This window comes from Paralichthys olivaceus, chromosome 1, assembly GCF_024713975.1.
Source record: "Paralichthys olivaceus isolate ysfri-2021 chromosome 1, ASM2471397v2, whole genome shotgun sequence".
Taxonomy (NCBI): Eukaryota; Metazoa; Chordata; class Actinopteri; order Pleuronectiformes; family Paralichthyidae; genus Paralichthys; species Paralichthys olivaceus.
Window position 1 is genome coordinate 4,441,363 of NC_091093.1, and position 24,280 is coordinate 4,465,642.

The window sequence follows — 24,280 nt, forward strand, 5'->3', positions numbered from 1 at the left end:
CTAATCCAAGACTTATCTTTCTACACACAGCTTGTTAATCGCCATAGTGAAGTGTTGTAACCAGAAAGCCTTGTTTATCCGCTGGCTGTGCGACCGAGAGCCTGTCCTTCACAACATTTAAAAAAAGGTGTCGTTTTTAATATAATGTGAAGTCAACTCCTAGCACATATTTTCCATGTCAATTTTAGATTGGAGATGTGCAGCAGGCACCAAAGTGAAAACGCCCAACGGTGAGTGATAGAAATGGCTCTGAAGCTGTAGGACATGGAATCTTTTAGTGTATAATCACCTTGATGAACTGTGATAATCAAAACATCACACCAATCAGAGTGCAATCCCACATAGCAAGATAGTTTCTGCCCTGCAGATTAGGCGCATACTGTCACACTGCATCACAGTCATTTGGCCAACATAATGCATGGAAAGATTTGGGCCACAAGTAAACCACAGCAACTCCACTTGGTGCCAAAGATAACCTGAAGTCGTTTCAACATTTGGGTGTACAAAAATCTTTATTAATGTCAGGATTCTTTGTGTTTCAAGTGACAATCTTTCCCCTAAATGTGTTTGTACTTCCTATGTGAAGGTATGGAGTATAAAAACACAAATACCAGACAGTTTTATTGAACTAAATCTGTGTCAGCCTTTTAAAACAATACTGTGTTACAGTAAACATACGTTTACATGACATTTCCTGTCTGCACAAAAACAAAGCACTTTTGATTTTTGTGCAAAAAGTACAGAATAGATAACGTATCAAATGAGTGTAAGATCGGACAGTGAGTAGTGCTCTGCTGTGAATACAGCTGTGCTTCTCCAGAGCCTGTCTGTCTCTGTCTGAATCTCTTACTCTCCATCTCTCGGACCCAGACGCTGCTCAAGTCTGTCGGCAGACAGCAGCTCAGCTCTGTTCCGTTGTCCTCTGCTATCACCGGGGGGGCATTTTCAGCGGATCCCGTGTTCACATCACTCTCCGACCACGCGTTCAACAAGAGTGCCTTGTTTGTACACATACAAAAGTGTCTGTCTCTTCCATTGTTTGCTCTTGTTTATTTATTTTGCCAGTGATATTTTCTCCTCTTTGGTGTTTTTATTCTCTGTCGCCTGACTCTGCCGCCTCTCTGTCTGTGGTTTGCTGCCCTTTCCATCCGCTTCAGATTCTGCCTCATGATGACTTTGCCTTCTTCTTTGTCAGTGGTTGCCTTTGACTGAGACGGCAGGCTTGGATGTTTGGTAATGGCCACTTAGAGTAATCAATGGGCCTCTTTGAAGTTGTGAGATGAAAGAGGAGTTTGACAGCTAATGTGTGCCTGTTCTGTGACGTGAACAGCATGGCAATGTCTGCATGCTTTGAAGGCACAGGGACGGGTGCATCAGGTTGGATTTATCCCACACTGAAGACTCACCTCAGCTGCGGAGCGGGCACAATGGCAAGTGGCAGTTGCTCTTTCACTATCTTATGCACACGCTTACATGCACACAGACACTCTCGCTTTCAGCATCCTCCTCTCTCATCCCCTGTCTTTCTCTCATTCACCCTGTTTTATTTATCTGTCACATCGGTGCACCTCCTATGCAGCCTGTGCCAGCTCCGATTCCACGCTCTCCCACAGAAATGTGTTCAAGTAAACATTTCACGCTTGCTTATGCTAAAGGGAAGTGGCAGCAGCAGGTATGTGACAGGCAGAGAACTGTCTGTGCCCAGGGCTGCCATTGACAAACCCAGCCCCTGTTCTTTCTTTGCTGCTTTTATCTTCCAAATAATGTGTGATTGAAAGGAAAGCATATGATGATACATTTGCTATAGTGATCAAAATCAAAAAGAGCACACTCCCAGTAAGATAAGGTAAATCTGCCCACAATTGTAATGTAAATCATTTGCGCTAAAATAAAAATGAGCATAGTAGTGACGTTACGCTATCCACTTTATGCAGCTGTTCCATTTGAATCATTTTTACTGTGCTACCAGTCCTGTGCAATCCCAATTTGCTCCGCAGAAAGCAAGCGAAGCGTGACTTTTGAAGCTAAAAAGGAGCAAACGGAGAAATAAAGGGGAAACATTTACAGAGAGGGATAATTTCCCACAACCAGCAGCTGTCTTTGAACACACTCCATGGTGGTCCACAGCCCCTCCAAGAAGAGAAGACAGGGATGGATTCTGTATAGTCATGGCCTCTCCCCTTCACACACATACACACTAAGGAGGTGGAGGAGAGGCTGGTATATGTACAGGAAGTGATCTGAGAGTTGGCAACACTCTCCCCTCCCTCTTGGGGGCTGTTAACTTAGTGCTGAGCTCTTTGGTGTCGTTGCAATGGCGTATGTTTGCAGTGTGTGTCGGGAAGGTTAAGGAACTGTGGTGAGTTATACTCTGTCTGTCTGTCTGACACACTGTGTCGGGTTAATGGTGTCCTGCAGCGTAACCCTACCACATGCTCCTCTAAGCTAAAACACATGCAACGTGTTCAGCCAGCAGGAGCCCGTTCTCCAAGCCTGCATGTGGACCTGGATGCAGTTACAGTAATGTCAAATATCAATGACATCATCACTACCTCAGTGCCTGCTCCTCTGCTGCCTCTCCTGTTCATTGGATGTGATGGAATTACTTGAATCACAGTTGGTCTTGTTTAGGTTTAAAAAGTGGACACTAAAAGTTCTGTGATGCTGCCCTTCAAAGAAATACTCAGTGTTGAATGAAATAAGGCCTCTGTTGTATCTGTGATTTACAGGAAGAGAATCCAACCTACACTGTGTTCAGGTCATGAAGCCTTTTTGTTTGGGATAAAGATTTTCAACAATAAATCCTTAGAGGTTTAGTATTCAGAACATCTGTGATGTAAAGTAACAGCTTTCACACAACTAATGTATCATTCCTAAACCTGTATGATTCACACAGAACAAAAGCTTTGTGAAGCAGTGAGTGATGTTAGTGCTTTGACAATGTTTGCAACAGTTGTGTTCCATCCCCTGAGAGGTCCAGGGTATGAGGGACAAACAATTAAAAATAAACCAGCAGCAAGTGACCAGCAGGATGCATTCAAGTTAAATCAAGTATTTGTATTAACAACAGTAAGATCTACACAAAACACTCCTCACAAAACTGAAGGGGGAATAAGCAAACAAAGAAAAACTAACTGAAATCAATCATGACAACAAAAGAGCAGCAACAGAAGTTCAAAAAATACACAGAAAGCAGCAAACAAAGAACACACATTCATACACAGTCCACTCGTTCCACACTGCCACTTCGCACACTGGCAACATCTGAAGCTCTGCTCAGGTTTTATCAGCCTCTGCCTGATTCTGGAGTGGCTTCAGCTGTGCCAGTGGAGGTGCTGCAAGAGCACACACCTGGAGGAGATGAGACAGAACACGGCACGTAACAATGTGCAAGAGAATCACAAGTTTTTCAGCCGCCTTAGTAAATAAATACACATGAAAACACATGTTATCATTGAGAAAAAAATGATTGCAAAAAGACTATATACTGTATAAGACTTTACATAAATCACTCACAAAAGAAAAGAGCTTCAAGAGGAAATTGTTTGAAGCATTTCTTTAAAGTAATTGTCAATAGTTGAATTCTTAAAAGTGACAAATGTTGGATGAGCATTCTTACTGAACTCCAGCAATCATATTAAATGCTGTTGAAACCTATCACTGCAGTGCCATGACATAATATATCTGCAGGGACACATTACAACAACACCTTCTAGCCCTGCCTTATCCTGTGACAGGCAATTAACCACACTGATTTTAAGAAGTACCAAAATATGTGCACTCTGTGCACCTGATGGCACAGTCACGTTCACTACAGCGATTATATACACACTCATCCTTAATGATACAGGCACAGCATTAGAAGGTATTAATAAAACTATTAATGACTCGGCTCTGCAACTCTGCTGAACGTAATTTGCTGTAGGTTGTTTCATATATTTTGCAATTGAAGGTTCTTATTGAACAGGTATGTAGTGCGAGCACAAATAAAGCTGTTGGTTAATGTAAATGATGAAGTGGATCAATAATCTGCTTCAGTTCACCACCTCATGTCTGCATTGTCACTTTCCCGTCTCCAAAATGTTTGAACTCATGGGTCAGAGTTTGCATGAAAGAGCACAATTTTTTTCTTCAAGATTGTTTTTATAAATGTATTAAGTTTGCGTGAGAAATGGCATATGCACGTTTCAGGCCCCGTTTTGTGAGTACGTAACGGTTATAAATGAGGCCCCTGATCATTGTCATGTCACAATTGGATTGCCAAAGTAGGACAGGGCACATAAGTCCAGTGGTTTTTTGACATTTTGGTTTGGGAGGAGATCAACGGCTTGAGACTTGTGGAGCTTTCCAGCAGCCACAAGCTCACTTTAGCCAAAACATACAAGCATACCTCCAAAAGAAAAGTTTGCCATGACCCCAATGTTGAGGCACACATGATACACTTCATTCTTTTCCCCTGCAGACTCAATTCCTAAAGTCCAGCATCAACAAAGTCAAGCACAGACTATTTCCTAAAGCTGACATTAGCATTGACCATGACAGGTCTTGGATGACACGAAAACTGAAGTTATAGAACTAAGAAACATAGTTAAATTGACCAAAAAGTTTGGTGAGCCTTATATAGAAGCCTGTAATACATATTAAATTATGTCTGACCTACCATTGGCCCCACAGTGGGTATCAGCCAAACCTCCACTCTCACCCCTGTAATAATACTTAACAGCTTGATGCAGCCTTATCTTTACACTGTGTGTGCTTAAGGCTAGGCTGCTATGAGCAGTCCCACTGGTCCAACTTCAAGAGTAAACCTTCTTAGTTGTCCAACCACCATCACTGTATACTTCCAATTACTTTACCAATAATCACCACTTAACAACCCCTCTGGATAAATGAAGCCTGTTTCACAAGAGTAGTATGGTGAAAGAATAACTTGTGTGTAAGTGTCCAAGTGCAGGCAAGTCTCGAGGGCCGTCAGGCTCTGTGCCATTAACTGGTGTTTCACTGAGTTCACCCCACAACACCCAGAAGGAACAAGACCGTGTTCCACCATCCCAAAACAAGCCACAATACACAATAATGCTTCACTTGTTTAAGCAAAACACATCACACTCTTTTTGATATCCTTTTTGGTTTTTAACCAGAAACTTCATAGTCTCCATAATGAGATGGATACTTGTTACCAGAATCACATACTAAAACTTTCTTCTTTGAAAACTGGCTCTGAGCTCTGTCTTTGTATGTATGACAGGTAAAATCTACTACTAGGATGCACACAATTAAATGTTTCCACTCGTGTTAATCCATGAAAATTGGTAAGAGTCTTATCACGAATGCTGGTTTATAAAATAACAAATAAAAAAGGCTCCACGTCCTAGCCAAGGTTAAACCCAAAGAAAAGACCACAAGAGCTCAATCTCAGTATCGTCTCTGCATACTGATATGCGTATAAATAAAAGAGTAGAGTTTAGTGAAGGGACACTTTTTGGTGTCCCCCTTTTCTCTGGCATTTTTAATCAGAGACTCTTTAAGTCGTTGGTTTGATCCAGCTTCTTTTTCCCCATCTCATTGGTAAGCTCCTCTGTGTAAAATATCTCTGCGCCTGTAACACCACAAAGGCTTACTTATCTGGGCATTACCTATTAAAGGTTTAAACCCCCGCGTCTCTGATAAACACTCCCTATAAGGCTTTTATCTCCCCGCAGCCTTATCACACTCGTGAAGGTCCTTCTCCCGAGGCACAGTAATTTGTTTAATTAAAGTGTCATTTTGGGAGGGAAATGTAGCCATGACTATAGTATGAGATGCAAAGAAGTTAAGCAGTGCTGGTTGATGTGGAGCATTTCTCCAATTCTCTTTGTCTGCCTTTCATTCTGTTTTTCTTTGCCCAGGGTGCAGATTTAGATGAACTCACTAGCGTTGCTCTCATAAATTTCCTTTAACACTTTTTTTTCATTGTGATTTTTTTTTGGGAAGATATTTCCGGACAGCAGCCATGGCAGGCAGCGTTGGAACTGGAAAATAGACAACGGAAACAAATCTAGTTTGAGAGCACCCCCTTTAGCTGCTATCTAAATGGAGCCCTGAGAGGATTGGCTTTCTGGCCTTGAAGCTTGTGTTGTCAGCACTTTGGGCGATTTGTGTGTGATTTCATTAGGAACCAAAATAACAGCCAGATGAAGAGGAAAATGGGGTATGCAAAGTGCTGCTCTATTGCTGGTGCAGTATGGGCTCTTAATATACTGTCTCTCAAGAGCACATAAAGCATTCCATCACTGCACGCATCATGGACACGGATGCTAGTTTGTTGGTGTATAAATTTAAAAGACAGCACCTCCTCAGAATGTTCACTTGATGCAGAGGTATACAGTAATTGTATTCATGGTTTGGCTTTTTTCACCTCTTTATTTGGACTTTATGTATTCTATAGATAAAAACAACAATAATTCAATTACATTTTCTTCATTGTTTTACACTGACCTTCTTGACCATTCTGAATGTACTCACACTGAAGTGCAAAGAGTAGAAAGTGTGAGTGTAGAACTACAAGTATTCTGTGTAAAATTTAGAAGAAAAGATCTATATGTGCTAAGATCCGGGCCTTTGGTTATCAGATTTGTGTGGGGGTGGAGTCAGTAATGCCTCCTATTTTATGGGCTCTTTTTGGCGGACATGTGTAGCACGCAGGGTGACAACAGTAACCTGTGTATCAGCACATCCTCCAGTGAACAAGGCGACTGGGCATGAGAGTGAAATATTCATGAACTGTTGCATGCAGTCACAGTGGAGGGCTTCTTCGAAAGGCGGGGGGATAGAGGAATGAAGATAAGGGTACAGAAAGATCAAGAATGAACTATAATAAATGGAAAATGCCCAAGCATGCTCAACCATTAATGACAGAGAAGAAGGCTATCATTATCCACACAGGAGCCACAGGACAGAAAGTGGCACCCAGATGGCACAGGAGAGATCGGAAGTTTGAGTAAAGCGCTTGTGACCATCTTTGATTGTAACAGGTGATGCTACTTAAGTTTCCCTCATCATTGAGACACCTGGATGATTGAGTGTCCACACAAACTTTTTTATTACCTCCAATTCACACACACTCTCCATCTGCTAGAAACCACAATGGACCATGGGTCCTTGTTCCTTTCCAGGTCTTCAATCGGCCCTCCGAGTTGACCAGGGGACTCTCTGCCCCAGCACGCTACTGTTGACGAAGGGGAGAGGGTGATTAGCCAATCACACTCTCTCCCTGGCACCATTCCCCAAACCACACCCCTGATTTCTTCTCCTGCAGCCAAAGCTGTACACGATTAAGCAAAGAAAGAAAAATAAGACAAAAAATAAATAAATAGTCTACTGTATTTTGGTGTAGTGTATATATATTGATTGGTTAACTCATTCTTAGAACCAAAATGAAAGTTTTAGCTCCAAGGTTTTTCTTGATATGTTCAGATTGAGGCCAAACCCAGATGAGAGAGATGGCTAGACAAAAACAGAGCAAGAGACCTCCATCAGCAACTTTCATCCCTCTTTGTCATCCCTTCTTCTTTCCTTTTTGGTCCCCCTGCTCTCTCCTCGCAGCTGGCTTTAACACTACAGGTGTTGTTATATTGCTGCCTTTGGAGGATTTGTGCCTGCAACCTGTCTGTTGATGGAAAACTGCATAGGCTGCAGTACATTGTACCCTCCCAGCAATACTCCAGTAAAACTGACTTTTTTTCCTTATTTGGATTCATACCAACACCAGGTGTCTAAAAGGTATTTTATGGTATGAGAGACTGGTGGTAAAGTAACAGGTCGGGGATAAAATTTAGATGTACAGTACAAGCGATAAAATGTAATAGAGGCTTTAATTTTAGCATTTGCAAGGAAGCCACTTAATACAAAACAGTGAAAATGCAAAAGCGGTGTATGGAAGGCTAAATCATGCAAGAAAAAAAATAAAAACAATTAAGCAGATCTGTGTAAATGTGACGCTGTAAGAGCCAACTGTAAAATCTGTCTGTCATCTCCTTGTGGTTGGCTATCTCTGAGACAAGTCTTTAAAGGCCTGACGCGTTATTAATAAGACAAACTCTAATAGAAATATCATTGGCTTATTTTTCAATCAGGCCCAGCATTGCCGCAGTTCGCAAAGCATGACATTAATTAAAGATTGATGGCTGGGCCATTCATCTGAGCCGCTGTTGATCCGGTAATTAAAAAGACAAAAAAAGGAAAAGGTTTATTTATAGAAATTTGCTCAAGTTGTTTCATTTCTTAATCAACTTGGCCTGGTTTTCTGTCTTTCTATGATTGGAGGGAAGTGAATGCATTTTTTTCACCTTCCCCCCTTTATTCCTGCCACAATAGGTGGACGTTGTCAGGTAACAAAATGCAGCTTCGTAGATGAGCGTGGCCACAGGGCCCACAAAGCGTATCACACACTGGGTTCACCCTGCTCAATCAAACTTTTCAAAGGAAGAAAGTTTCAATAACCTTAGTTCAGCAGTAATTCAGAGAGAAAAGCAAATACAAATGAAACAGCTTTGCATTTTTATTTTGGTAAAGTAATTATGTATAGTCTCTTGGAATTTGACAAGGCTTCTAATGAGTTCTCCCAGGACCTCTCTTTTATTTGTTTGTTTGTTATTTTTAAGCTTGATTAAGTCCCCTTGTATTTAACAAGTACAATCAAATCAAAGGGGAGGAAGATTAACTGTGTACATTTCTCCAGCATCTTTAAGGAGGTGTCGAGCATATTGCTTTTTCTGTGGGATGCTCACTGTTAACAGTCCTGGACTCAGTCGCCACCTGTACTAGTTGCTTATTCCAGAATGTACTGCCATTTATTTAGGTTCATTGAACTGAATGGATCACTCAGTCAAATCCTTCATTACTAATTCCTAAATATTTCCCCATAGTGTTTCTGAACAATTAAACAACTAGATACAAATACAAATAAAATGTACAATGTTCATATGTTGTTTTATGATTTTTTAAGAAAATACAAGTTTCATGAAAAGGATTGTTCTTGAGGAGGCCACCACCAAGGTAATCTGGATCTTTACTGCTACTGCTACTACCTGTGTAAGCCAGTATAACGGTTTCATTTTATAAACCACGCTGGCTGTGGGTTTGGTGACTTGGTTTCCAGAGTTTTAGTGTAAAAATCTCTTACCTATACAAAATAGGAGCTGTTTATGTCCACTACCGGATTCTTCAGTGGGGAGACAACAGTTGGGTGAGGCCTTTTGTGGCAGACCCATAGACTATACAATTTCACAAAAATGTTTGTAATAACACAACTGTAATACATAAATTAGAAAAAAAGAGTAATAATGAAAAATATTATATATTGAAAGGATATAGGCTCACTCCAAGTTTCTCTCATTTTCCTAATTTTGAGAATAATCTATTAATTCTGTATATATTTTATATTTTTCTGTTTCTTTGATTTGACGGTGAGTCCATTGAGAGTCTCTCAATGTTAAGTGGGTGGGGTCAGCATCAAAGATTTCATTACATTTAGAAGTATGCAGATCCTTTGTATAACATTGACTTTTTCAGTATTTACTAAAAATAATATTTCTCAAAAATTAAGGGCTCTGAGAAATAAAAAAATGAATGTTAACCATACTTTGTTGCAGTACACTAAACTGTAGTAAGGAAAAGAAATTATTTTAAAATTTCCTTCATGTAGTTTTTCTACTGCAGAACAATTTGAAAGGATTGAAGATACAGAAATGCAAAAAAAAAGTCAATTTCACTGGCTTTTGTAATGTGTAGATGTTTTAACTTTCCATGATCGCTCCCTTGAAATAGAAGAGGAAGACAACACATTGTAAACTCTCTGCCGAATGCAAACCAATGAATCAGAGGCAGAAACATCTAGACAAAGTGAATTAATGACACACACACAGCCAATTTGTAAAACTCCCCACTAGCTGCACACACTGTCCCATACCACCCATATCTGGCCCATATAGTTCTACATGGCAAGCAGCCCAATTTCACTGCCCGCCACTGAAATGTATTTCCATGAGGAACTACTAGATACAGGATTTGGCAACTGCTTAGGAACCAAAAGTGAGAGAGTGGAGTGGGAAGGAGATGTATTAAATGATTATAATGACTGATGATATTACCTATTTCTACAAAAAATGACTTCAATTGTGTAATGGTCAAATAGCCGGTATGGATGACAGAATTATTAAAAGAGAAAGGATTGAGTAATTCCAGCACATTTATCTGTCTGCACATCACAGCTTCATGCTCAGTTAATATATATTGTGGATTGCACTGATTCCGAAAAGGTCTTTTTTTATAGTTCTTTATACTTTTATCCTATTAAGTCACAGGCTTCGGAGTGCAAGTTAATTTCAGATCCAAGATGGCAACAAAAAGGGGGGAGGGATATGAAGTGAAAGAATTGATGAGATTCTTGTTTTTTTATATATTTATTTTTAAGATATGGACAATATAAGAGGCCTTGTACTGACCATGGGACCAGTAATTGTGATCTTGCCTGCATCATCCTTTTCCCTCTGCTGACATGATAAATACATAATGTGCTTCATGACGAATGCTCTTTATAATGTGAAGCTGAGATAAGATTCTAGTATTCGCATTTTTCTATCATGTTAATGTGTGGAGATAAAGCATCTCATGCAGTGTGTTTGGGGCCAGCAGTCTGGCCCATTGCTCTCTGTAGGTGCATAAATAGATGGAGGTGTGTTGAGGCGACATCAAGAAGAACGACTGTTGCTGGTTTGGGCCATTTCTTACACCACAGAATGTTTTTTTTCCACTGGTGCACCTTTCTTCTACTGCCATAGGTACAACTACTACAATTATTGCTTTTACGACAGCTATTCCTCTCCAGGTCTCCATGGTGGAGAGAACGTCATTGGCTGCAGCTGGAAAATTCTTAACATCCTCCTGGTTCACGTTTTTATATTTTACATTTTAACCAGTGAAAGTGATGCTCAGCTCCTCATAATGAAAGCCTCCAAGTTAAGGATATCTGTGCATTTTGCCCACCACTTTGTCTGAGTCATTCGCTACTGCGACTAAAACATATTCACTTCCCCTAATTTTCCCTTGGATATGCTGCTGAATGCTCGCACTGTGGAGCAGGTTGTAGAAAGGAGAGCAGCTCAAACACAGTGGAATACAGTAAAGATGTTTAACAACTACCTGCTAACTTTGTCAGGCTAAAACGATCCACTGACTTGGAGAGATCTTGGGATATGTGGTAAACCTGAGAGCATCTTTGACATTTTGCATTGGCTATGTTCTCTGTGCATCTGCAAAATGTGAGAGAGTATTGCAGTTTGATTTAAATTACACTACTCCTCAAACATACTTTCATTATTCAAAGCATGAAATACAATGGACATACGGGTCACTATTACCAGTGTTTAAACTTACTGGATTAACATGCCAGTGGGGACTAGGGACTGCCAATGCTAGGACCTGATTGACCCTCAGTTTTCCTCTCACTTGTAGAATGGAAACTGTACTAATGGCCCCCAGACTTGATATGTGTTGATTTAATTAACATTTCTCATATGCAAAAGCCTATGTAAGCACATAACTAGAATAGGCTTCACAATATCGATCTAACATGAAAGACATGGGTTGGGAACAAAATTGACTGCTGGCATAAAAATACAGATGATATGTACCCTGTGTAGCGCGACACAGTAGAAGACAATGGACAGTGCATCTGGTGTGCCTCATTATGGCTTGACAAAAAGAGAGTGTGTCAGATTTCGGCTTCTCTCAGCAAGTTTGGCAACTGCTACCACTTGTTCCATGACATTGCCCCGTTGGAGCTCAGAGCGCTTCTCCAAGCACAAGCAAAGCAGAGAAGGTGTGATGTTGTCAGTGCTGTCAGTGAACTTGGTAAGAACTTGGTTGCTGGTGTCCCCTTCCCAATTATGTGTGCCACACAAGTTGTGCAAAGACAAGCTATGATTGATCGGGGCCAAAGTTACCATGTCTCCCACCCAAGTCTCAGCAGATTTTTAGGACTCTGTGATCACCTATAATCTGACACAGAGATGATCATTGAGGATACAAATAAAAATAGATTGTTCTAACTCAGGGGCTGTCTTCCAGACAAGACCTCAAAATTGGGTAATACAACAAGACTCAGCTCAGGCTTTCATAAAGGGTCTAGTCATCCATTTCTCAAAACAAATTTTTCTCAAAAATAGCAAAAACAAACTTATAGCCTGGAGCTTTTAGTACTTCAACCAGTTGTCAGTTTTGTCCGGGTGCTAATTCAGCTTCAATCCTGCTATTACAAACTGCTGCTACTAATTCTTGGCAACCTTAAATCACTATTACTGCTGTTTTTTTCAGAATAATAGTCTGAATAATGACTGGTCATCTACTAATTTTAATAAGTAAGATTTTGCCACAGCTACTATCTAGTACCGCCACTGCTATTACTATACTACTACTGATACTACTACCGGTGTTACTATGAAAGCTCTTATGTCAGTATATCAACAACACTACTCTCTTTTACTCCCACTGTACTTAGTTTTATGAAACTGGTTCAGACTTCACTGTTGCACTACCTGGGACCTAATAATGTTTCTCCTGTGCATAACTGAAAGGCTACAGCTATGATGGACACATAGATCAAACCAACCTGCATTATGAATTTGTGGAAAAACAATATTGCTTTTTATAAACCAGCTGAACTCTATTGCTAAACATTGATGCTAATTATTGCTGCGGCTACTGTTATTTTTGTTGCTTATGTTTTCTCTTGCTATTGATTCTTTTCTTTAATGTATTTCCAGTAATGACTGCTGCACCAAGAGCTACACAAATGGATGGAAGATGTTGATGTCATTTCCTTTTTGAGTAAAGAAAATGATGAATGTGAGCTTGAGAAAGAGAAGTATATGATGTGTAATTTCTATACCTCAGTCTGCTGCTCTGGGTTATGACTGGTACACTGTTCAGCCCTTTTACGGGTCCCTAGTAGAGACACTGGCAGATGTGTGCAGTAAAAAATATATATCTGTAGCCAGCATGTGCAGATTTGGGATATGCACATCATTGTGCACAGACACCCACACTCTCTCTCAGTCACATACACCACCAGGCTGGCTCATAGGCACTGATGTGTGCATGTTTCACCTGAGTCCAATAACGTTACTGTTTTCAGTATTAGCTTACAGTTTGGTAAGCCCAGTCCTGCACGGCCTCTCAGCCTTTCCCCATTTGTTTCTTTCTCCCTATGTCTCTGTCTCTCTTGTGCCTCTATGACACTTTGAAGCTTCTCCAGTCATTCTGCCACACTTGCACGTACCCAGGGTCCAATTAGCCCTTCAAACACCCTATAGTCAGCACATAATGCAAAATCCTGCATCAGTAATGTTGTCTATTTTGTGATGCTTTCAGGTACATTAGCCTAAAGGGGGTAGCTTTACGTTCTGAGGAGAATTTAGTATTGATTAAAATGATAGGATGGATAAAATACGATGACGTAATGTTTTTTTTTTCTCTTACTGGTTGGTTTAACAAACAATATTTTTCACTATAAAGAAAATACCCCAAACTCTGAATGGTCTATGAGTATAAAGCTTTCTCTTTGGACAATTTTGTAAGCAAGCATGACTTTCATGGTGCTCTTGTCCAGGACAAATGAAGAGATATGACTGTAGCCAGGCCCTTGGAGATTGTAACTGGGGGAATTAAATACCTTAATTGCCATTGTTGCCTAGGAACCTTTAAATTTCTAAATTATGGTCCACCAATGTCATCAGTCAATATTATGACACGATGAATAATTTAATTCAGTATTCTGTGTTTTCCTCTAAAAATCAATGATGCCTACCACAACGTTTGAGCAATTTTTAGCTTTTATTTGTCCTGTAAAACTGTCTTTTGCTAAATGATACTGGCCCTTTGAATCTTTTAACAGCACAATCAATAAAGCATGTTTATGCGCAGCTGGCAAAACCATCAGTTTGGGACTTTTGAAAAAATATGCCAGCGGCTGCAGCTTGCTAAGTGCAGAGCGCTAGCACTAAATCTTGGGAGTTAAAGTTTTACTGGGGCGTTATGGGTAAAAATGCCTTGTCAGCCATCTGCCACCTCCTCTCCTGGCAGCCATATTTCCAGGTCTGCTCAAGTCCTGGGAGAGAACATTGCATTGCCACCAAGGGCCAGCCACCACTATAACAGCCCTGAAACGAGAGTTGTGGAGGAGTGAGAAAAAGAAAGAGAGTAAAACTGACATGGATGCAGACTCACAGACCGAAGACGACTTCAAACTACGGCAGTTTGATGATGATGATTTGCAACACGAAGGTATGAGCAGGAAGAAGGGCTGTGATGTGTGGATCTTTACTGCACTAGGCTGAGAATGGTATTTTAACAAAATAGCTCAAATTATATTTTAAAAATATTTTACATTTACAGTGAGAATATTGAGAGTTTCTCGTGACCAAACCCACAGATTTTTTTCCCATCAGCGTTTTGGGTCTTAAAAGCAACTTTCAGTTTTAGTTCACAGCTTTATTTCTTCAGTTCAGTCTCAACAGTGTAACTGTCTGCTGAAAACTGCTGCCCAGTGTGTCTAAAGACGCTATAGGCTAAACCTACTGTACAACACCTACTGACCAAATGGCATACTAAAGTTAACAGCTGGGTGGCAAGCAAGATCATTTTTCTGAGTATTGAGACCAGGACAGAGGTGAAAGGAGGTCAGATGTTTGAGTGAACAGTCATCTGGTCACCAGAAACCAGACTGTCCTTTGTCAGGTCATCTGTGCAAGTAAATTCTTATGACCCCTCGTTATGTTTTGTGATTAAGCGACTCTAGTAGCTGTAGAAATTTTGACGCGAGCAAATGAGTAAATCAAGTGATGTTGCACAAAGAGCAACAAAGTCCACCTTGGGGGGAGATAGCAGCAAATGGATGGGTCAATAAATGACATGACTGACAGAGGACATTGCTGTGAAACTTGTTATAATATTGTTTCACAAGGTAGTCTTTTTTTCTTTCTTTTAACAGTGAACATAAACTTAATTGGGGGTTAAATCAACTGGTAAAAAGTCACTTATTTTATATTTAGTCTAGAAAACTGTAAATTCAACTGTGCCTCGAACTAAAACACCGGCTGTCACTTTTCAAACTGCAACGTCAGATGTTTTTCCAAAGTTGTCTGTTCCAAAACACTCAAAAACTCTGGAGTTGTGTGGAAGGCAGATGTAAAATGAGCAACAGTTCGGCATTTTTAAACATAAATGTGGATGTAGCCTTGGTGGTGGAACAGTACATCTGCCTTTAGGACTTAGGAACTTAGGTAAAACAGTATAATCTTATGCAGGCAAGAGGTCACTTGTCAGGGGTGTGTAAATGTAGGAAGGTAAATTTAGGTATTTGAATTAAAAAAAAACCTTTCCACCCTTCTTTCCATTTTCTGTTTATTTTATCTTAGTGTCGTGACAGCTTCTGTGGAAATCTCATCCGAACCTTATCAGAAAGCAGAATAATCATTTATATAAAGCTCTTATGTTTAGATTGTCAGGACTGCCTGGCACTCATGCACTGCACATTGAGTCTTAGCTTAAACACTGAGGCTTCAAGCGAGCTTGGAGCTCCCCAGCAAGCTCGCTTTGTCTCATCCCCTGTTCCTGTAATGAACAGTGGCACTGACCCTGTCAGCGTGATGGGACTGGCAGCCTAATGTGTTAGAGAAAAAAAGGAAAGGTGGAGGTATATAAATAAATAAGAGACCTACATCAGAGCACCACATCCCACGAGGTCCTGCGAAATGCTAATCATGGCTGATTAATCAGGCCGTAATTCCACTGAACCAAAAAGGTTCACCAGTCAATTGTGCAAAATTAGCCCTTTCTCACGTGTGCTGTCACATTTAGTGATGGAAGGGAACATTACTGCCCCGATTCAAGGCGGTAGATCACAAGCTGAGTCAGCTTGGCATCACTTTCTCTCCCACTGATCCACTTATTCAATTATTTCTTGAAGAAAATTTAGATGAATCCATAGGCCTTGCCCAATGGAGAGTATAGTAAGTTCAGAGTATGGAGTCCAGACTCTAGTGGAATGGTGGAATATTTGCAATTTGAACAGCAGCATTCTTGATTGATGGCGCAACTCTATCGGCAGAAATTTAAAATAAAATCATCCTAGTGATTTTGTCACTAGCGTGTTTCATCTAAATTGTACACATTGTTGTTTTCTTTACCCCCAAATTAGCCCTTTACATTTAAATACTTTATATTTACACAGGGAGTGGGTCCATTCTAAGGAGGCCGCTACGTTTACAACAGTAATCCAAACTAAACATCTTTTGAGTTTTTAAGACAACTGAAGGCTGCCACAGGTTCTCTTTCATGTTTGCAAGGGGAGGGTGAGGTGAGGGGTATTCAGCTGCAACATGCAACTTTACCACTAGAGGTCACTAAATTCTACACACTGAACCTTTAAACTCAACTGTACCTGGCTGTGTTGAATTTCAACTTCCTACAGTGCCAGCAGTTAATTGCCGAAGGGCTTGCTGAGGTAGGACTGTTCCCCATGGAAGATAGCACACATTGAGCAGCCGGTCATCACGGGAGGACTTTCTGTTTTTGTTATTGTTTGATGAGTGCATCACTTTTTTACCAAAGATGAGGAATAAAGCATTTTAACGGCTAAGAGCTGATCAAACCACTGCTCGATCCATTAACACGTGAATTGATTCCTGTGCACTTTACAAAGAATACATATTATTTTCTTAACTTTTAGTACCTTGTAGTATTGCTTCTATGGGATGTTTTTAGAGAATGATTTCATCACACAATTTTTGTGTGTTGATGTCATGTGTGTTTGCATGAATTAACCTGTCCATTAATCCATTAATTATCCCAAGGAAGTAAAATCCTTCAGCAACTTTGCATCCCGACCAACACAACAATTACCTCTCCCCATCACCACCGAAGGCCCCCGCGTCCTTACACACACACACACACAAACACACATACACAATAGTCCAGCCTAGCATAGTGGAGAATTAAACAGCTAAGCACTCATAAATCAGCAGGCGCTCCTCTTCCTGGAGACGGAAAGACGGACACATGGGTGGGGTGGTGTATAAATGGGTGGTCAAGTTGTTCTAGTGAAAAGGGAGGCAGAGAGACAGACAGACAAGAGGAGGCTTGTAAATCTCCTCAAAGTGATGTCGGACTTCAAAGTTGGGACGTTGAGAGAGACACACAGTGTTTGTACAAGACACGATAAGGGGAGGAGAGCCGGAAACAACGGCTGTGCTTACATGTTATTACTGCTGATACTGTACTTCACCTCAACTGTTTGCCTCCATAAAACGAAAACACCCTTTATAATGCATGTGGCATGTGGTTAGTGGAAGCATTTAGATAGGAATGATTAAAAACTTAACAGCATGGGCTGCAATACGAGGTACACTTAGGCATCTTGATCACACTTATCTTGATAATACAGCAGAGGAGGGGAATTATATGAATCTTAACCTTATCTCAATGGTCCACTTTAGTTTCCACTCCTGATGTTTTTCCTGGTGTCACACCAAAGTGGGATCAAGAGACCCCCAGTCTATATGAAGGTAATGGAAATAACACCATAGTTCTTCTACCCATTTAATGAACAGGAACACTCCTGGGGTGGGGATAGTTATTGTATGATTGTTGAATTTTAAATCTTTAAGGCAGCAGGGGCCCCTTCGGTTTGTTTGTGAAACGGTAGTGCTGCTCAAGAAACACCAGAACCATTGGATGGCAGATCAGTTTAGCAAATGCACGTGGCACCATGTTTCAGAGGTCTTTTTTTCGTCCACTGCTGCTGCTCCAGTGAGGATGCGGTTTAACAGCTTACCCAAATGATTGTATACCCCTTCCCCCACCCACTCAATTGACCTCACTCACTGCTGTATTCAAGAGATCAAACACATTACGGCCTGTTCACACCTAGAATTAACATGCGTCTTGGGTGGTGCGGTCACAATTTCATTTCAATTCAATTCAATTTTATTTGTATAGCGCCAAATCATAATATTCATTATCTCAAGTCACTTTACATAGAAGGTCAAGATCTTTAAATCGTATTTAATATAGAGAAACCCAACAGTTCCCACGAGGACAGTCAGTTAACACTTGACACAAGGATGAGTACAGACCGCACTATGGACAGAGAGAGAGAGAGAGAGAGTTTGTGTGATCACACCTGCAATCAAAATGTGTCCTGTGTGTGTCACCTGTGACCACTTGTGATCAGATTTCACTTCCTGTTCTATATGCAAATAATCATAACTGTCATACTGTTCCCAAAGACCAAATTCTGTTATTTTTACCCAGTCTGAGTTCACAGATGTATTAGATGACAATGTTCAGAGAAAACAAGTGGAGTGGAACATGACTTCATTTAACTTGTATAGTCTTGATTTGCTGAGACTTGACTTAAGAGCTCTATATAATACTTAAAACTGGATTTGCACAAATTTGATCAAATTACTTGAACTTATAAACTGGGCATTCCCAAATTATTTAAAAAAGATTTGAGATGTTACTCAGATCTGTATCAAAACATTTAGGGCTTGACTTGTAACTTTTGTCATGATAGTTAACATGTTCTGGATGACTTGAGATAACACTTGACTTGGATTGGTCTAAAATATGTTGGATGTATTATGTAAGGATTTATTTTGAATGATGAGAGACATGAGGCATCAGACTAGAGTGAGATAGTAAAAACTCCAGAAAAGAAAGCTGTGGATTCTAAACTGGAAATGTACCTGCAAAGTTCAGTTGTAGTTGTTTGAGGCAGTTTCTTTATTTTAGGCAGCTGATGAGCCAAGTGGGTCAAAGAACTGTTCTTCACCCTGTCAGATAATTTAACAGTAAATTGTGACGGCTCCTAATATTTAGAAAGTTGATATTTTGGGACATTAAACTTCAATCTGTTGTCTCTCAAGAATACATTACATCACACATTTTGTTTACATCTCCTGAAGGACTAACTTATGACCTTTTTGAAATGATGGAACATCCTGAACAACAATCTTAACAGGCGGTGGGGGAAGGGCCATGTTTTTATAACAGATATGGCCTGATCTCTGGACTGCTTAAGGGGAAATTGATAATCAATATCAATTGATTTTGTCTTTGGGGACATCTTTGCATGGTGTCTGTTTTCCTGGATATGCTGTTAGGCTTTAGTTTCAGTCAGCTCTGTTCCTTTCTATATTGCGCCTTTATTGGCAATTACTGCTCATGCTTACTTGATTACTTTCATTTTTTGTTCCAAGCAAGTAATGAATGTAAACATAAATGTTGCAGGTTATCACAGTTCAGCCCACTGACCCCACAACCCGCTTCCTCTTAGCCTGACTCCTCAATCAAATACCATCTGCCTTGCTACCCATAAACAGCCTTGTCTGTCCATTTCATGTCTGAGAGTGAAGGAGAATTAGCAGCATCTTGCTTTTGTCTGTCAACTGCTCCGGCTACAAGCTGACAGCACAGTCTGGTACATGACATGTATGCATTTGAGTTGCTTCAGTGTTATTAGCACAATACAAGGTACCTGGCATCAGTCTTGTAGGTTAATGTTCTGTTCACTCCAAGCATAGCTGACAGGAAGCCTCTGGAATTGTGTATGGTGGGTGGGAGAGACGGCAGAGCAGGACCCAAGGGAGATGAAGAAAAAGACAAAGGTGGATGGAAATTAGAGGAAGAGTGACCAAGGGACAGGGAATAAAGAAGTGAAGGAACGCTGAACGGGAACGCTAACAGGGGTGAGGTAAAAGAGAGGGAGAGATGACGAGTCACACAATTGACTGTTGATGCTGAGACACAACAAACTGAACGACTGACAGGGCAAAGAAAGAGGAGTAGAAAAGGGGAGGGTGGTCACATGCTTCTTGTCATCTGTCTGATAATTAAAAAATCTAATTTATTGGCATGCATCAACACTCTCTCTCATCCCATTGTTCTCTACCTCACTCTGCCTTTAACCTTTACCCAGGCTAAAGTTTCTTTGACAAGGAAAGATGATGGGAAACAGAGGCCATTGTCCTCTCATTCCCATGTCATCATCTCCCCCATCCTCCCATCTCCCTTTAATGTTGTGAATAGAAACGTCTGTCAGCTGCTACCGTGGCAACCGGCACTAGCAGGAAGCAGGTCACTTCTGATGCTGGTCGACCACCCAGCTGAGGAGGATAATGAGGGGAGGGAGAGGAGTGTCTGACTGGTTTTTGTACACTCGGTTTGGAGAATGCATGTGTATGGAAGACAAAAGGAAATGTGTTATTCTTGTATTATTTACTTGGTACCACTTTCTATTAGAGGTGCCTTTTACAAGGAGATTATGAATTGGATCTGGATCTGATGCATCTGGATCACAGTGCTATAGATTTTGATTTCTAAACTACACAGAAATGTTTGTTACTGATGAACCTTTCAGTTACAAGTTGGTTCTTTGTTCGCATACAGTAAATTATCAATTATCAAATTCATTTCAATGTATTTGTATAGAGGTATGATTATATTATAGGCTGATTGAAAACTGAAACTGCTTCAAAGAAATCTACTACAAGACATAAAAGAAGCAATGGACATTGAAGCTCAACAAATATTAGTTAATTTGTTCATTAATTTGATTTGTTTGGCTTCACTTTTGGGAAGAATTAGTTTCATAATGTCAAAGGTATAAATAATGAAAACCTATAACAATGTGAATCAACATTTCCATAGAATATCTTGCCTTGCAGCTAATCCTCTTTTGGTAAATCATACCACACAAACAAAACAGTGCAGTTGGCAGATGGCTGTTAAAACATAATTAGATGATAGGCCGGTCACATGATGCATGTTGAACATTAGTTGGTCTCCACTCTATGGTTTGTTTGGTATAGGAATGCTTAGTAATCTAATGCTGACAATGATAACAGGTGTGACGCCCTTTTCCAGTCTGCCTGTCTGTCTCATTCTGTTCTCTTGCAGTTGATGGGAGTTGGCTGGTAGGCAGAGCCGGGAGGGAGTGCCTGCAGGTACAGGGCCTGCAGAAGTTATAAAGGACCGCCCTTTGCAATCTCGGGTCTCTCTCAGCTGGGCCTGCTGCAGCCACAGGTCCTTTGTTTGGTTTGTTGCTCTCTACAAACACACAAACACATACTACACCATGTTCTCACCCATCCACACACTCCTAACATGACCGATGACCTTCCTGCTTACACACCACATCCATTAGTTACTTTGCTTGCTTGTTTAAGTTAAATAAACTATTTTTTGCTTGTAATATCTGTGTGCGGCCTTCCTTTTTGTTGCCGGCCTTGAGCCAGGCGGTAACACAGGCTAATCTCCAGTTGGCTATCAATTCAGTAGTAGGTAGTTTGCTTGGTAGTCAAGCAAGAGTATAACTGAACTAAGCATTTAATGCAAAAAATCATTTTATTAAATGATTGATTTTGAGAATGTAACTGACTTCCGCCTATTCAGATTGCAATGTAACTAAATACAGATACCTTTACTTTGTATCTCAAATGTTACGCTTTGATTACACTGTTATTCATAGACTTTACCTACATTTGTTTGTGTTTATCTTTGTGCTCCTGTTGGTTCAGTTGTTGCTCAAACATGTACGTGGGCCTGAGAAGCTTCAGAGATTCAACCTCTCACATTTACAATTTGAATCTGTAAACTTATGAAAAACATTTTTTACTGCTGCGATTTATGTAAAATGTTTTACATGACAGCTCGCTGCCAAAATATGTCACTGAATCAATTTCTGTTTATAACTTATTTACAATGAATGCGACCTCCTTATTTTTTTTGCAGTGCTTTCCCAAATACTTCTTTAACTTACAAACTTTGTACTTTGTACTACAAACTTTGTTTTTAACCTCTACTTCGTCAAATGCACACACAAAGGTGACCGAATAAATCCATGAGGGTGATGGGTTCCTACAATCCCAGTAATCCATAGTCCATAAACAGGTACATTTTACATCAGCCTCCAGTCTTTTCTTACCTTTTCTCAAATTACTCCTTGATGGTTGCCAAATGAATTGCGCAGCCAACCACCACATAAATGCATCCTGTTAAGCACTCAAGAATTTTGTGATCTCCATTAGCAGTCCTCCTGCGTACAAGCTAATTGGGTTCTCCATTAGAATACACTAAGTCTGGTGGTAATGAGTAGAAATGGTTGTGGCACAAAGAAGCTTTTTGCCGGGAAATAACGCAATGCAGTAATTTTCCAAGCATTTTCTTACGGCTTGATTGTTTTAAAGACAAATTTATAGACAGCATTAGAGCAGAGGAGTGTGATTTAGGGGGAATGTCCCCTGATGTCTGTGTTTCTCACAGCTTTTGACACCAATGTGATGTTATTAAGGGATTTAAAAAAGGAGAAATTTCTGTAAGTGTATCTGATGCAACCTGAAGTTTGAAGTCCACAGTGACAGCAGGCATGCTGTTTAGCTGCAATATTATGCTCTCACTCCTTCACTGTCTTTTTCACACACACACACACACACACACACACACACACAAATACGGCTGGACCTGCACAGTGTGATGAGATGACAGCAAGCTCTGGGCTGTCCCTGTTCCTCACCAATGTGCGAGAGACTGTGTGTGTGTGTGTGTGTGTGTGTGTGTGTGTGTGTAGGCCTGGGCAGATGACACTTCCATGGCCCAGTGAGACAGGCGCAGCAAGACAGGCATCAGAAAAAACTCAGTCCCCTTCAGCGTCCGCAAACTCTTGACACACACACACACACACGGCATGCATCACCAGACACAATATATGCAAGCACATACCAATTCATGAGATAGGCAGATATTTGTGTGTGTATGTGTATTATGGCATTTTGGTGAGCATGAATCTAAAATGCCAATTTTGTCCTGAAATATACTGAACACTTTTACAGTGTGATGTTACTCTGCAGAATGTGTGTGCATATGTGTGAGTCAACACTGCTGCCTTACCTCAGAGGCCAACAGATGCTGTAAAGCTCTTCCCCTGCATCCTTCTTTTTTCTCTCCCCTCTCTGCTCTCCTGTTCTCTCCCCACATGCAGTGTCCTGCATAATGAACCTGAATCATTTTGGGTTCCATCCAGGAAGGCAAGGAGGCATGTGGTGCTGAGTGGAGTAGGAGGACGAGAACAGCGGAGGAGATGAGGAGGATGGCGAGGCAAAGGAAAATGGGGTAGAAGGAGGAAAAAGAAGTCCAGGAAAGAAAAGAAAGTAGAAGCTGAAGGATGGACAAAGATAAAAAAAGTATATTAAAGAGTTGCATTAAATGTTGAACTCCAATTATAGATTTTTTTAAAGACTAAAAAAAACAGAATGGACATGAAGGGGCTATAAAGGTTCCAAATATAAGTTACCCATCATCTGTGAAATGTAGTAGATCTGATCAGACTGATATTATAGGACTAATAACTGCAGCTTTAAAGCACTGTTTTTCCCAAATGAGCAAAACTACATTAAAAGCATGAAAATAACATGAGAACAATATTTTATCTGACAAAAAAACAAGTAATGACTGAAAAAGTGATTTGTATATTTTTAATAATTTCAACAATGTCTCAATACCCTGTTCACTTTTTACAAAACACTCAACATATCCATACCGTAAGCATTCTTCCTAGATTCATTGATACCTCTGCGGTCATAGCAAATTACTACTTCATAGGAGTTCAGATCACTGTGGATGGAAATATGTTGAAAACTGTAAAAAGAGTTAATTGCGATTCAAGCAACTTCATTGCTATTTTTTGTAAATGTGTGTGTAGAAACTGCTTGAATTGAATTTTACAGTGCAGTGAACAAATACTAACATTGAATAAAACCAAATAAGCACACTGTTGCTTTTGTATTTTAGTTTCTTTATCATATAAATCTTGGATTGCGATACATTAAACGATTATTTTGTGTACTGTTTATTTACACATTTATTTATTACATTTACTCACTTTTATTTAAAGCAACTTGAAAGTGTGGGACAACACATGTTCAGTAGGAGACCTTGAAGTAAGAAATTGCTAAATCTGTTTAATAAGACAAAGTGAACAACAGTGCACTGCGCATTATGGAGCATCTGTAAGAGTTTCACTGTGCAGGAAGGGAGATCTGCCAGAAGGCCGTGACAGCAGTTTAGGCAATGAACGTATTTTTCTGTTGTGTATAAGTTTCTGTGATATATATGTTTATTTATTTATATTTAATATATCAAAAAAAGCATCACTTAGAGATTACAGAGCCAAGCACTTCTC

At 40.2% G+C, this 24,280-nt stretch overlaps 1 long non-coding RNA gene across 1 annotated transcript; it reads left to right on the forward strand.

Moving 5' to 3' along the window:
• Window positions 1–221: 221 nt before the first annotated feature.
• On the forward strand, window positions 222–23,862 carry LOC138411305 (uncharacterized). Its single transcript, XR_011243949.1, has 3 exons — window positions 222–1,430; window positions 21,001–21,126; window positions 23,081–23,862. It is a non-coding gene; the product is annotated as an uncharacterized lncRNA (long non-coding RNA).
• The last annotated feature ends 418 nt before the right edge of the window (window positions 23,863–24,280 follow it).